The sequence below is a fragment of the Dermacentor andersoni genome, chromosome 6 (assembly GCF_023375885.2).
Source record: "Dermacentor andersoni chromosome 6, qqDerAnde1_hic_scaffold, whole genome shotgun sequence".
Taxonomy (NCBI): domain Eukaryota; kingdom Metazoa; phylum Arthropoda; class Arachnida; order Ixodida; family Ixodidae; genus Dermacentor; species Dermacentor andersoni.
In genome coordinates, this window is record NC_092819.1 from 132,878,532 (window position 1) to 132,888,360 (window position 9,829).

Genomic DNA, 9,829 nt, shown 5'->3' on the forward strand with positions numbered 1-9,829 from the left:
TCTGAACCATTTTTTTCGCGTAGGCCTTCACCTGCTTGGCCCTTTTCCGACGACCACTAGGGGGAATAAGTGCATCGCCGTCGCTACTGATTACGCGACACGCTACGCGATAACAAAGGCGAGGCCGACTAGTTGAGTAACAGACGTCGCTGATTTTCTACTTCACGACGTCATTCTCCAGCACGGTGCAGCTCGACAGTTAGTTACAGACCGCGGCCGCTCGTTCTTGTCTCGAGTTGTGGACAACCTCCTCCGCTCTTGTGCCACTGAGCACAAGCTGTTCACCGCCTACCACCCACAAACGAACGGTCTCGCGGAACGCCTCAACCGAGCACTCACATAGATGCTGTTGATGTACGTTTCCAACAATCACTGCGACTGGGACGCCACGCTGGCCTATACATGATATTCGCGTATAACTCGTCCCGACATGACACCGCAGGATGTTCAGCCTTTTATCTTTTGTATGGTCGCGACCGCACTTTGCCCTTTCACACCTTCCTACCTTCTGTGCTCGGCGTTGCCACTGAGTACGCTCGTGAAGTCATCGATGGCGCTCACACGGTGCATCAAGTCGCCCGATCTCCTTATTAGCCTCGCAGCATCTGCAAAAAGAGCGTTACGACCGGTGGCATCGCGATGTTCAGTTCGCACCAGGTGCTTGGGCACTGATTTGGTTGCCACCCGTACAAAAAAAATTATTGAGAAGGCATTGAAATATTGTTGGTCAATGTTGAGTTTTTTATTGAGGAATTATTGAGAGTATGTTGGAGAATTGTTGGGTTGAGTGTTGAGCACTCTTGAATATTGGCCACTGAAATCGAATTGAAACACCATTGGGTACCTCAATGTTGAATAATTGTTAAGTTACCATTGAAAGTGCATTGTGCTTAAACGGCCCGTTGTGTTCATTTTGTTGAATGGTTGTTGAGTTACCATTGATTCTGCGTTGAACTAACGTTGTGGTAGTTCTGTTGACCTGTTGTTGAGTTATTATTGCCACAGCATTGAAAAGCATATCGTGGCACAGTTGAGATGCCATTGAGATTTCAGAAGTCGCCATTGAAATATGATTGACGTTTCGTTGGGCTAGTGTATTTTTATTCATGTATTGATATTGCTCGCTGTTCACACTTGCATGCCCCGGTGCCTGCTCATAACTTTCCCAAACACAAACAAAATCAAAGGAGAGACTGATCAACTTGAAGTACCTTTATTTACACTAAAGATGCGTGCACGTGAAACATTATTACAGTACATAAGGCACCACTACATCGAACCTGGAGACACAGGCTAGTACCTACAGCACTCTAGCAGCGTAAATACATCTGAAAAAAACTTTACATATGAATCCAATCAAAACGATCATTGTGCTCTTCACTTTCGACTTAAGTTTATGACTAGAAGGCAAAGCGACTCAAAAGGCAGGGCTTAAGCATACCCTTGTAACAACCAACTTTGAACACATGAACACTTGGAGCTGCTTGCATGTGAATACACAAAAGACATCTGAATATGTTACATTAAAATGTTGCGCACACTAACACATCACAGGAAGAGCTACGGCTGACTGTGAGAAGGCAAAATAACCAACTTGAAACAAATGACTTCACGTAAATATATACAACCTTTAGCACACGTCTTTCACCACGATTAAAATTTAATGAAGTACCAAAGTAGACTTGCCTGAGCTTTGTCTTCGAGATATATATATTTTCATGTTGCCCAATTATTTTATAAAATAACATCACTCAACTTAGCTATTATTTGACGAGACATCATTTAGAAAGTTGTCGGGCATCATGAACACCTGAATCGTGTTTCTGACAAGCCAGGATTGCTTTCTTCAGAAATAAACTTGTCAAGCTTTTGTGTAATGAAAGCAGCTTATCTCCCTGGCACAAGTCAAGAACAAACAGTACACCATTTGATTATGTTAATTTGGGGTACAGAGGAGTTCGTTAGTGGCATTTCCTCAATTTAGTGAGCTCATTTTCAGGTAATCTTTCTGGACTTGCACAAAGCTAATTAAAGCACTTTTTGGGGCCTTTTTTCCTATACCCAGCAACTAAGTGCTACCTCAGTCAATAAAGAGATAAGAAAAGGCTAATACCTTGAACGATAATAGAAAAAATAATTATTTAGCACAGAAAATTGGTAGTAACACATGGCTAAGACAATTCCAAACAGCCAAATAAATGGTCACCTGCACTTTCAGTATCAAGCACCCCAGAAATAGTCATACAGTATGAGAAAAGGTTCCAATGACTCGACAGCCCGATTGCTGAGACAGTGAAAAACGCAAATAAATGCATATACGAAACACCAATTACCTCAATTTCGCAGATAAAATGTTATTAAAATAGCACCAGAATTTTGCTGCATAAAATACATAAAGGTTGCATAAAAATTGGGACAAAGCAGTAACTGAAAGACAGAGGGAGCTACAGCGCACCCATGTTGAAAAAGATTACAAGGAAAATGATATATATGCATATTGAAGTTTACAATTTTCGCTCCAACATATAGAAAAAGAATGCATGCACTTAGAGCATAAAAAGGTTCATGTGCCTGGAGAATGCAGCGCAGTACAAAGAAGCGTCATGAGAACCGAAAAGTAGATCTTACTACGAATGCTTGCAACCTACAATCACGCATGTGCCATGTCATGCCTTGAATGGATGAAATTCATAAACCTTACACACAAAGGAAGTTACCATCACTCTTATTGGCTTCCTCAGGGGACTCATTGAAATTGAACTAGAAAAATGTACTCAGTGTCAAAAACAAAGAGAAGACCCTATAGCGTTCTTCCTGAAATAAACAGCGCAAATAACTTCATGTATCAATTCTATGGACACTTCGCCAATTCGGTGTACATTTATATTTCACAACCACCCAAACAGAGACGAGAAGGATGAATTATGGTAGGAACACACATGAGCGCTGACTCAAGTAGAAGTTTATTCGTGAAGACGAAGATTTTAAACACACTGGCCAACTTCACAAAGAAAAAGCCATGGATGCGCAGCATACACAGCCCGGCACAACAAAAAAGGACCGAAATACGTCCTGTAGAATAAACATGTGCGTCAAAAACTAACAAAAACATGAAAACTGAAAGGTTTCTCCTGTAAGCGATAGTAACGAGAAGTACTGTAGCAACTCTTTCCCACTAAGGGTCACAGAAATCTTGCTTATGAATATTTCTTCGTGATCAATAAATAATGCTTCCATAAGTCCTTTTGTGCTCTGGTCTTCGTGATGAAACAATCGTTCTTTCTGCTCTATACCGCAACACCAGAGGAGTTCCAGAAGCAATATGTATTGATCACAAACGAAACAATTGCATAACCAAGTTATCTGTTGCCCTTAGTGGGAAAAAGTTGTTCTCAAAAGAGCATTTCCCGTTGGGTAGTATCACTTATCGGACAAATCTTTCGCTTTTTCAATAGATTTGACCGATAGTTCTCGTTTTTCACGAACGTTTATTCTACATGACATGGCTTTTTCATATTTTTTCTTGTCGCACCTCGCTGTGTCTGCCACGCACGCACGGATTTTTACCTTTGCCAAGTTGACCAGTGTGTTTAATACCTTTGTCATCAAAAGCAAACATTTAGTAGAGCTTGCGCTCGTGTGTGCTCCTACCTATTTCGTCGTCCGCCTCTGTTCGTGCTGCTGTTTACAGTACCCACGTATCACTTGGTTAGGCTGGTAAATATTCTCACAAACAAAAGTAAATGCCTCCCCTCAAAAGGTAGCCCATCCTTTACTACTAAACGCCAGAGCAAATAGGAAGTAAGCCTTCACAGCGTCCATGTGGCAGCTAGTACACCACAGAGCAACACAAAAAATAGTTGAAAATCCCACTTGATGGAGAGTGGCAACAGAGATGCGAGCTTGCTAGTGAATCAGCCACATATCAACGGGTGTCTCTTGCACGACGCCAAGGTGCTTTTGGCGTAGAACACTTTAGCATCAGGGAATTTACTGCATACGTAACCTGTGAGAAGGGAATGTGGACAGAAAATGAGATTGCGCGGATTAAGAATCTGCCACACACTGCACATAACTACGCACGAAATAGAAGTAGACACTATACTTGCAAGTAAAAATTTGGGACTCTTTACGAGTGCCGTCGAGAAAAGGAAGGAATGGGTTGCTACGGTAAATGTTAGCTAAAACACGCACAGCGATGTTTCACAGTGGGGAAAATATTCCCGGCTCTCTCGCAGAACCAAAGACCACGCGACAGTGCATAGCCCATACCAAACAGATATCGAATCTTGGGGTAGAAGTCCAGTAGAAGGAATGACCTAAACATACGCCGAGAGCGATGCGAGCGTAAGCGTGCCTGTACGAGTGAGAACATGTACCGCTTCTTTGAAGCTAGCCGGTCCGGCGTGGCTCCGATCATCCCGCGCGATTTGTGTGCAGAACGTCGCGTACACGCCCTTGCGTTGCGCGGTAGCGTCCGCGCAGTGAGCTAGCTTCATGCACGCGTCATTCTTCACCGCGCAAACGGTGCTCGAGTGCGACGCTTAGCTCGAGGCGACAACACGCCGATTGGCGCTCCTTTCGCTTCTGGAAACAACGCATATTCAGATCGGTCCAACTCAAAGAGGCAGCAGAGAACGGTGGCATGTTTCGGTTATCGCTTATTAAAATTGTACAGTACGCCTTCAACGGCAAACCGCCGCGCTAGATAAAGATGCTTACTGCGGTAGTTTTGGCGGTGATAGACGATAAGGTGAGCCCGGCGGCGGCTGTGTTCTTTGACCACGTCACCACACCTCTGTTCATTTGCGCTGTGTATCCGTGTAGTCACCGCGCGGAAGCTGTGACTAATCGGTTGGCCGTTCTCCGCAAATCCCAGAGAGGCGAAATATATTTCGCGGTGCGCCGGCCGCATCATTAGCCGCAACCTAAATCGAGGCGCGCTTAACCGCTACGGCACAAAAGGTGATCACACTAACCGTATGGTATACGATGAGCCACTACGGAAAAAAAAATAATTCTGATGTTCCACGTGCCAAACCAACGACATGATTATGAGGCACGTCGTAGTTGGGGACTCCGTATTAATTTTGACTTCCTGGAAATTTTTACGTGCATACAATGCACAATGCACGAGCGTTTTTGCATTCTGCTCCTTTGGAATGCGGCCGCTGCAGGGATCGTATCCACACCTCGAGCCCCAAATTGCCACGGAGGCCGCCATAGTTACGAAATGCGTAAGCGTGAAGTGCAACACTGCCTTCCGGTACGAGTGTGGTACAAGCGTAGCACAGCTGCACACCTGCTGCACGATTATTTGTCGCGGTTCTCCTAAACTCGTAGTGCCTGCCTAAATACCTTGAAAGGCAGCGCGCCTCTCACGTATCGGAACGCGATAACAAGCGCTTAGACGGCATACGTGAGCCCCCATGAAAAATGACGTGGCCACTGTACAAAATTATCACTGCGCAGACAAGCCGATCCTTATGTTCCAATTGTGTTCTCTCATACAAATGAAGGAAACGTTATTAGACAGGAACAAATGAAGCAATGCAATTTTACGCACATGGGGCGCCGCTGCCTCTTCGCCTACCATTGTTTCAAACGAAGTGACGGCGGCAGCGTGAGTTAGTATCGCGCGCATTTGCTCCGGGGCATGCGGTTTGCTTCAAGAAAGTGAACGGTGTGCTTAACATGTCACGCTCGTCAATGTGAATATAGAAAAGAAGGCTACGTGCCCAAGAAAACGAGATTACTTACCTATCTTCAGAAGTGCGGCTGCGACTGTTTCGGGGTGCCTTCTCTCCAACAGGCATCATGGCCTCTGCCGCGCAACTCATCAAAACTGTCAGGCTCGCACATCAGTAGAAGACTAGTTGTTGGGTGAGCCAACCACTTCACCGGATAAACGTCCCACTTATCGTCGTTAAAGCATTTCACTAAAATGTGCGTCATGATGTCCGAAAAGAAAATACTTTCATCAAGAAGCACGAGGCGTGAACCACCGCACAACTGCAACCGAATAACTGAGTCCGAAAGCCGTTCACAGCTTCACATGGCTTCACTATCGTATTCAGTTATAAAAACCTTTCAAACACAAAATAACGGCACTGAAGAGCCACTAATTGATTAGCAATAATTTTTCATCAACTAACCTTCATAAATTTTTAAGAACTACCTAATTTATAGCGTAAACAATAAATACTACGACCAAAAAATGCGGCTACGAAACTAGCGGTAACCATGTGTACTGTTGCAAAAGTGTGCACAAAACGAAGCTCGGTTGCGCCCGTTTGCGTGCACACATACACACCCGAACGCTACCTTAACGCTTGTCGCGCCATCTAGAAATAAAAATTACTACTAGTTTTGCTATTTATACAAAAATAATGCTTATAAAATAGTTTATAACGTCTTTGCAGATGACGAGGTGACAAGTAAGGTACAATAAAAGTCCGTTACTTGTATTTCTTTCATTTCCCTTTGGTGTTTTTAACTGAACATACGAGAGCTGCAGGCTTGGAACATGACTGGACGACAGTTCGGCGAGGCTCAAATAAATCGCGTGCTTCTTGCAAGGCGAGAAACGGGAGCAGCCGCAGATACAGCGATTAGCTGTGATAATGTTACGGCTGTTGCTGAATCTGAAGCTCTTTGAAGTCAATGGTTATAGCGGCTGCGCGCTGCGATCTCAAAGCGCGTTCATTCTTTGATCTCTGGTACCACGGACATTGGACAAAAAACTATATTTGCTTTACGGACAGAGGGTACGTCGCAGGAAATTCGAAGACCTCACCCGTGTATGTTTGTAGCGTGTGCGCGCTTGCATCCTATGGTTCCCACAGTGCGTCCGATGTTCGAAGGTAGCGTCGTCGCCTGTCGGCACCTGTCTTATCGCCGGCCGCGCTGCCGCCGTGTCTACTTTTGGGGAACTCCACATGCACGTAGTCACCGTGTTGGCAAGTGAATTTCGCATTCTTCTGCTCCCCGAAACGTGCTCATTTCGGATCGTACCAATGGTTACGTCATCTAGTGTATGTTAAAACGACGATGGCATTTGTACACCGGCGAAGAAATAAATCGTTATGAACTTGAGCGGTCATGAATCTAGTCTAACGTTGCAGTTTTTACGAAGCCAAAATGGCTACGAAAGTGGGGCGGTCCCGGATAGGCGCTTCAAAGCGCCAGCTGTAGCGACAGCACCAGGAAGTGGCACGCGGCGCACACGCCAAGCATTTCAGAGCTTACTGGCTTTCGAATGAGAGGAGTATACGCGCGCTCGTAGCCTATTGGTTAGAGTACCGGGCTCGACGGCCGACGTTCGATTCCACCCCATCGGTCACACATAATTTTCTATTAATGAAAGCGAGGCGAAAGAAGAACCTACCTGCCGCAAAGTGACAAGAATGAGGTTGGAACGCATCGCAAAACATGTTTGGAATGTCTTCATATGCGAGTCCTAATTATTGTATACTGGACTCAACTGCTATACAACAAAAGAACAACTAGAAAAATCAACACAAATTACCCAATAAATTGTTTATTGAGAACACTCAACGGTAATATTGTTGTGCAAGGGTTGAGTGAACTCAATTGCTCTTGAAAATTTGTTGAAGTCCGTTGTTTCAACAATTCCCCAACAATACATCAATGGTTAATCAACACTCATTTTTGTACGGGCATGTCGCCGGGTCGGCCTCTTCCAGAAGCTTCTCTCTCGCTACACAGGGAAGTCCTACGTCGAGTTAGTCCTACGTCGAGTGTTTCGCGGCTGAAGACATACTGCGCTCGCAGTTCTTCGCCTACTATGCGCCGAGACGGCGCTTCACCACCCGGGGGTCCTGTTACGGAAGGATGAACGAAAAGAAGAAGAAGAAGATTGCGAGACGGTGGCTGCTGCGGGTTGATGGTGGTCAGCCATTTTAACTACTTGGACTCATTTTGTATATAGATTGTAAAGATAATCTTCTACACTCCCAACATCCCTGTAAAAATATGAATAAATGAACACGATAAAAACAGCGGGCTGGCGGAACCAACTCTGACTGATCTCAGAAGGTTTATCAACTTCCTTAGAAATGTTCTGTGGAATGGCTAAATCGGCCTTCCCAAGAACCTGTCGGCTAGTTTCCATCTTATGCGCAAAAGACATTGAACATTCTCGGAAAGAATAAGTCAGCTGCGACAGAGTAATCCTTTTCTCCTGGCTCTAGAAAAACTTTGTCCTGTCACCTAGCATGAGATTAACGGCATCATGGAAGGCGAAAGAATACGAGTTAAGAGACGTAAACGTAACCAACTGGCTCACACTAAACTTTAATAGTGGAATAAACAGATCACTGTGTTTTATACAGGAATTGTCTTTTCTTGAATAGCTTTCGGTTTAGTCATTTGTTCTCTGTGTCTGTTACTTTCGTAGGGCCGTACATATTTCACCGTTCATAGGTACGCATCAATTAGCTGCAACAAACGTACATCACTAAAGTTTGTCTGTAACATCCTGGGCGGCCCCTTACCCCTGACTTTCCGAAATGACAACTTGCATTTGAAGCCCGAAGTTGTGCAATGCTCGTTGCGGAAGGATCAGCATTGTGGAAGGCACGTTCGCAGCATCATAAGTGATTGTTGAAAACTAGCATAAGATTTTTAAACATCATCACACCTGAAACCCACTATGTTGCCACTTTGTTGTCTCTTCTACTGTAACAGAGACATGGTTGCAGAGTTTTGGGCAGCAAGAGTTCCCTCTATGCCTAATTTAGCTGCGCAAGAGTCCTGTTCGCGCTTCTTACATCAAGCTCCTGCTCATAGCCATCGGCACTACATGGGGAAATAAACTCAGCTTCACAGGAAACCGATGTTGGGTGTACTCATGATGCATGAGATTTCCCGTAATATCATGACATTTAAAAAATTTCTGCCGAAGGAATTTATCTGCACAATCAAAGGCGTTTCGAAAACCTTCCACTATCAAGTTCTTAGGATGTGTTTTCTAACAAAGCGGTGTGAAGGCGCCTATGAAGGCTACCAAAATGCAGCATTATTCACAATTCTCGTGAGCTTCCTGATTAGTGGCCTATTTGCATAATTAAATGAACAAGCACCCTTACGAATGTACACAACATTGTGCTGAAGGGCTGATGAACATTTAGTACGAATTATATATCTGAGAACAATGAACCTGCGGATTGTCCGCTCATTTCTGCCGTAAAAGAAAGCACAAGGACATGACTGTAGGGGTAAGTGGGCAAGGACCATATCCGCGTTGAAAATGCCATCTTTAGCCTGATGTGCAGCACCTGCAAACATTGTGGAAAAAAAAATCTCTGCAAATATAATTTCGCTGAGGACCACCTCTAGTGAATTAAACTATCAAATATATGAAGGTATATTAATGGCCACGCGAACTAAATAAACGGAGCGAGCAAGGAGATGGTCATAAACATTTATTTAGAAAGGTTGGTTGTAAAAGGTTTGTTTGTGCTGTGCAGCCCGCATTTGACTTTTTTCTGCAGGGAGTGCGCTGGGACTGTGGACATTGTTTGGGACAGATCTGGATTTACAGCCATGAGAGACGAGAATCGCGCCAGGTATGCAAGTAATAAATATTTTTATAATGGAGCTGTATTCCCAAAACGATGGCAACATGCGGAAAAAATAGCACTATTTAGCAACACCTGCAGAAGCTATTCATTTGCGAGAGGGTGACAAATCTACGAACCGAGTATTTCAAACCCAACGTACTTAACAAATATACGTCATACGATAGTAAATAAACTTGATCGCTTTCGGTTATCAGTTTTAGTGGAGTGCTCGGCGCGGCAATATT

The 9,829-nt window shown here is 44.3% G+C and overlaps 1 long non-coding RNA gene across 1 annotated transcript; it reads right to left on the reverse strand.

The window, feature by feature from the left end:
* Window positions 1-1,191: 1,191 nt before the first annotated feature.
* On the reverse strand, window positions 1,192-6,029 carry LOC140218806 (uncharacterized). The gene is made up of 2 exons (XR_011894997.1): window positions 5,761-6,029; window positions 1,192-4,006 (listed from the first exon to the last, which is right to left on the reverse strand). It is a non-coding gene; the product is annotated as an uncharacterized lncRNA (long non-coding RNA).
* Between the last annotated feature and the right edge of the window lie 3,800 nt (window positions 6,030-9,829).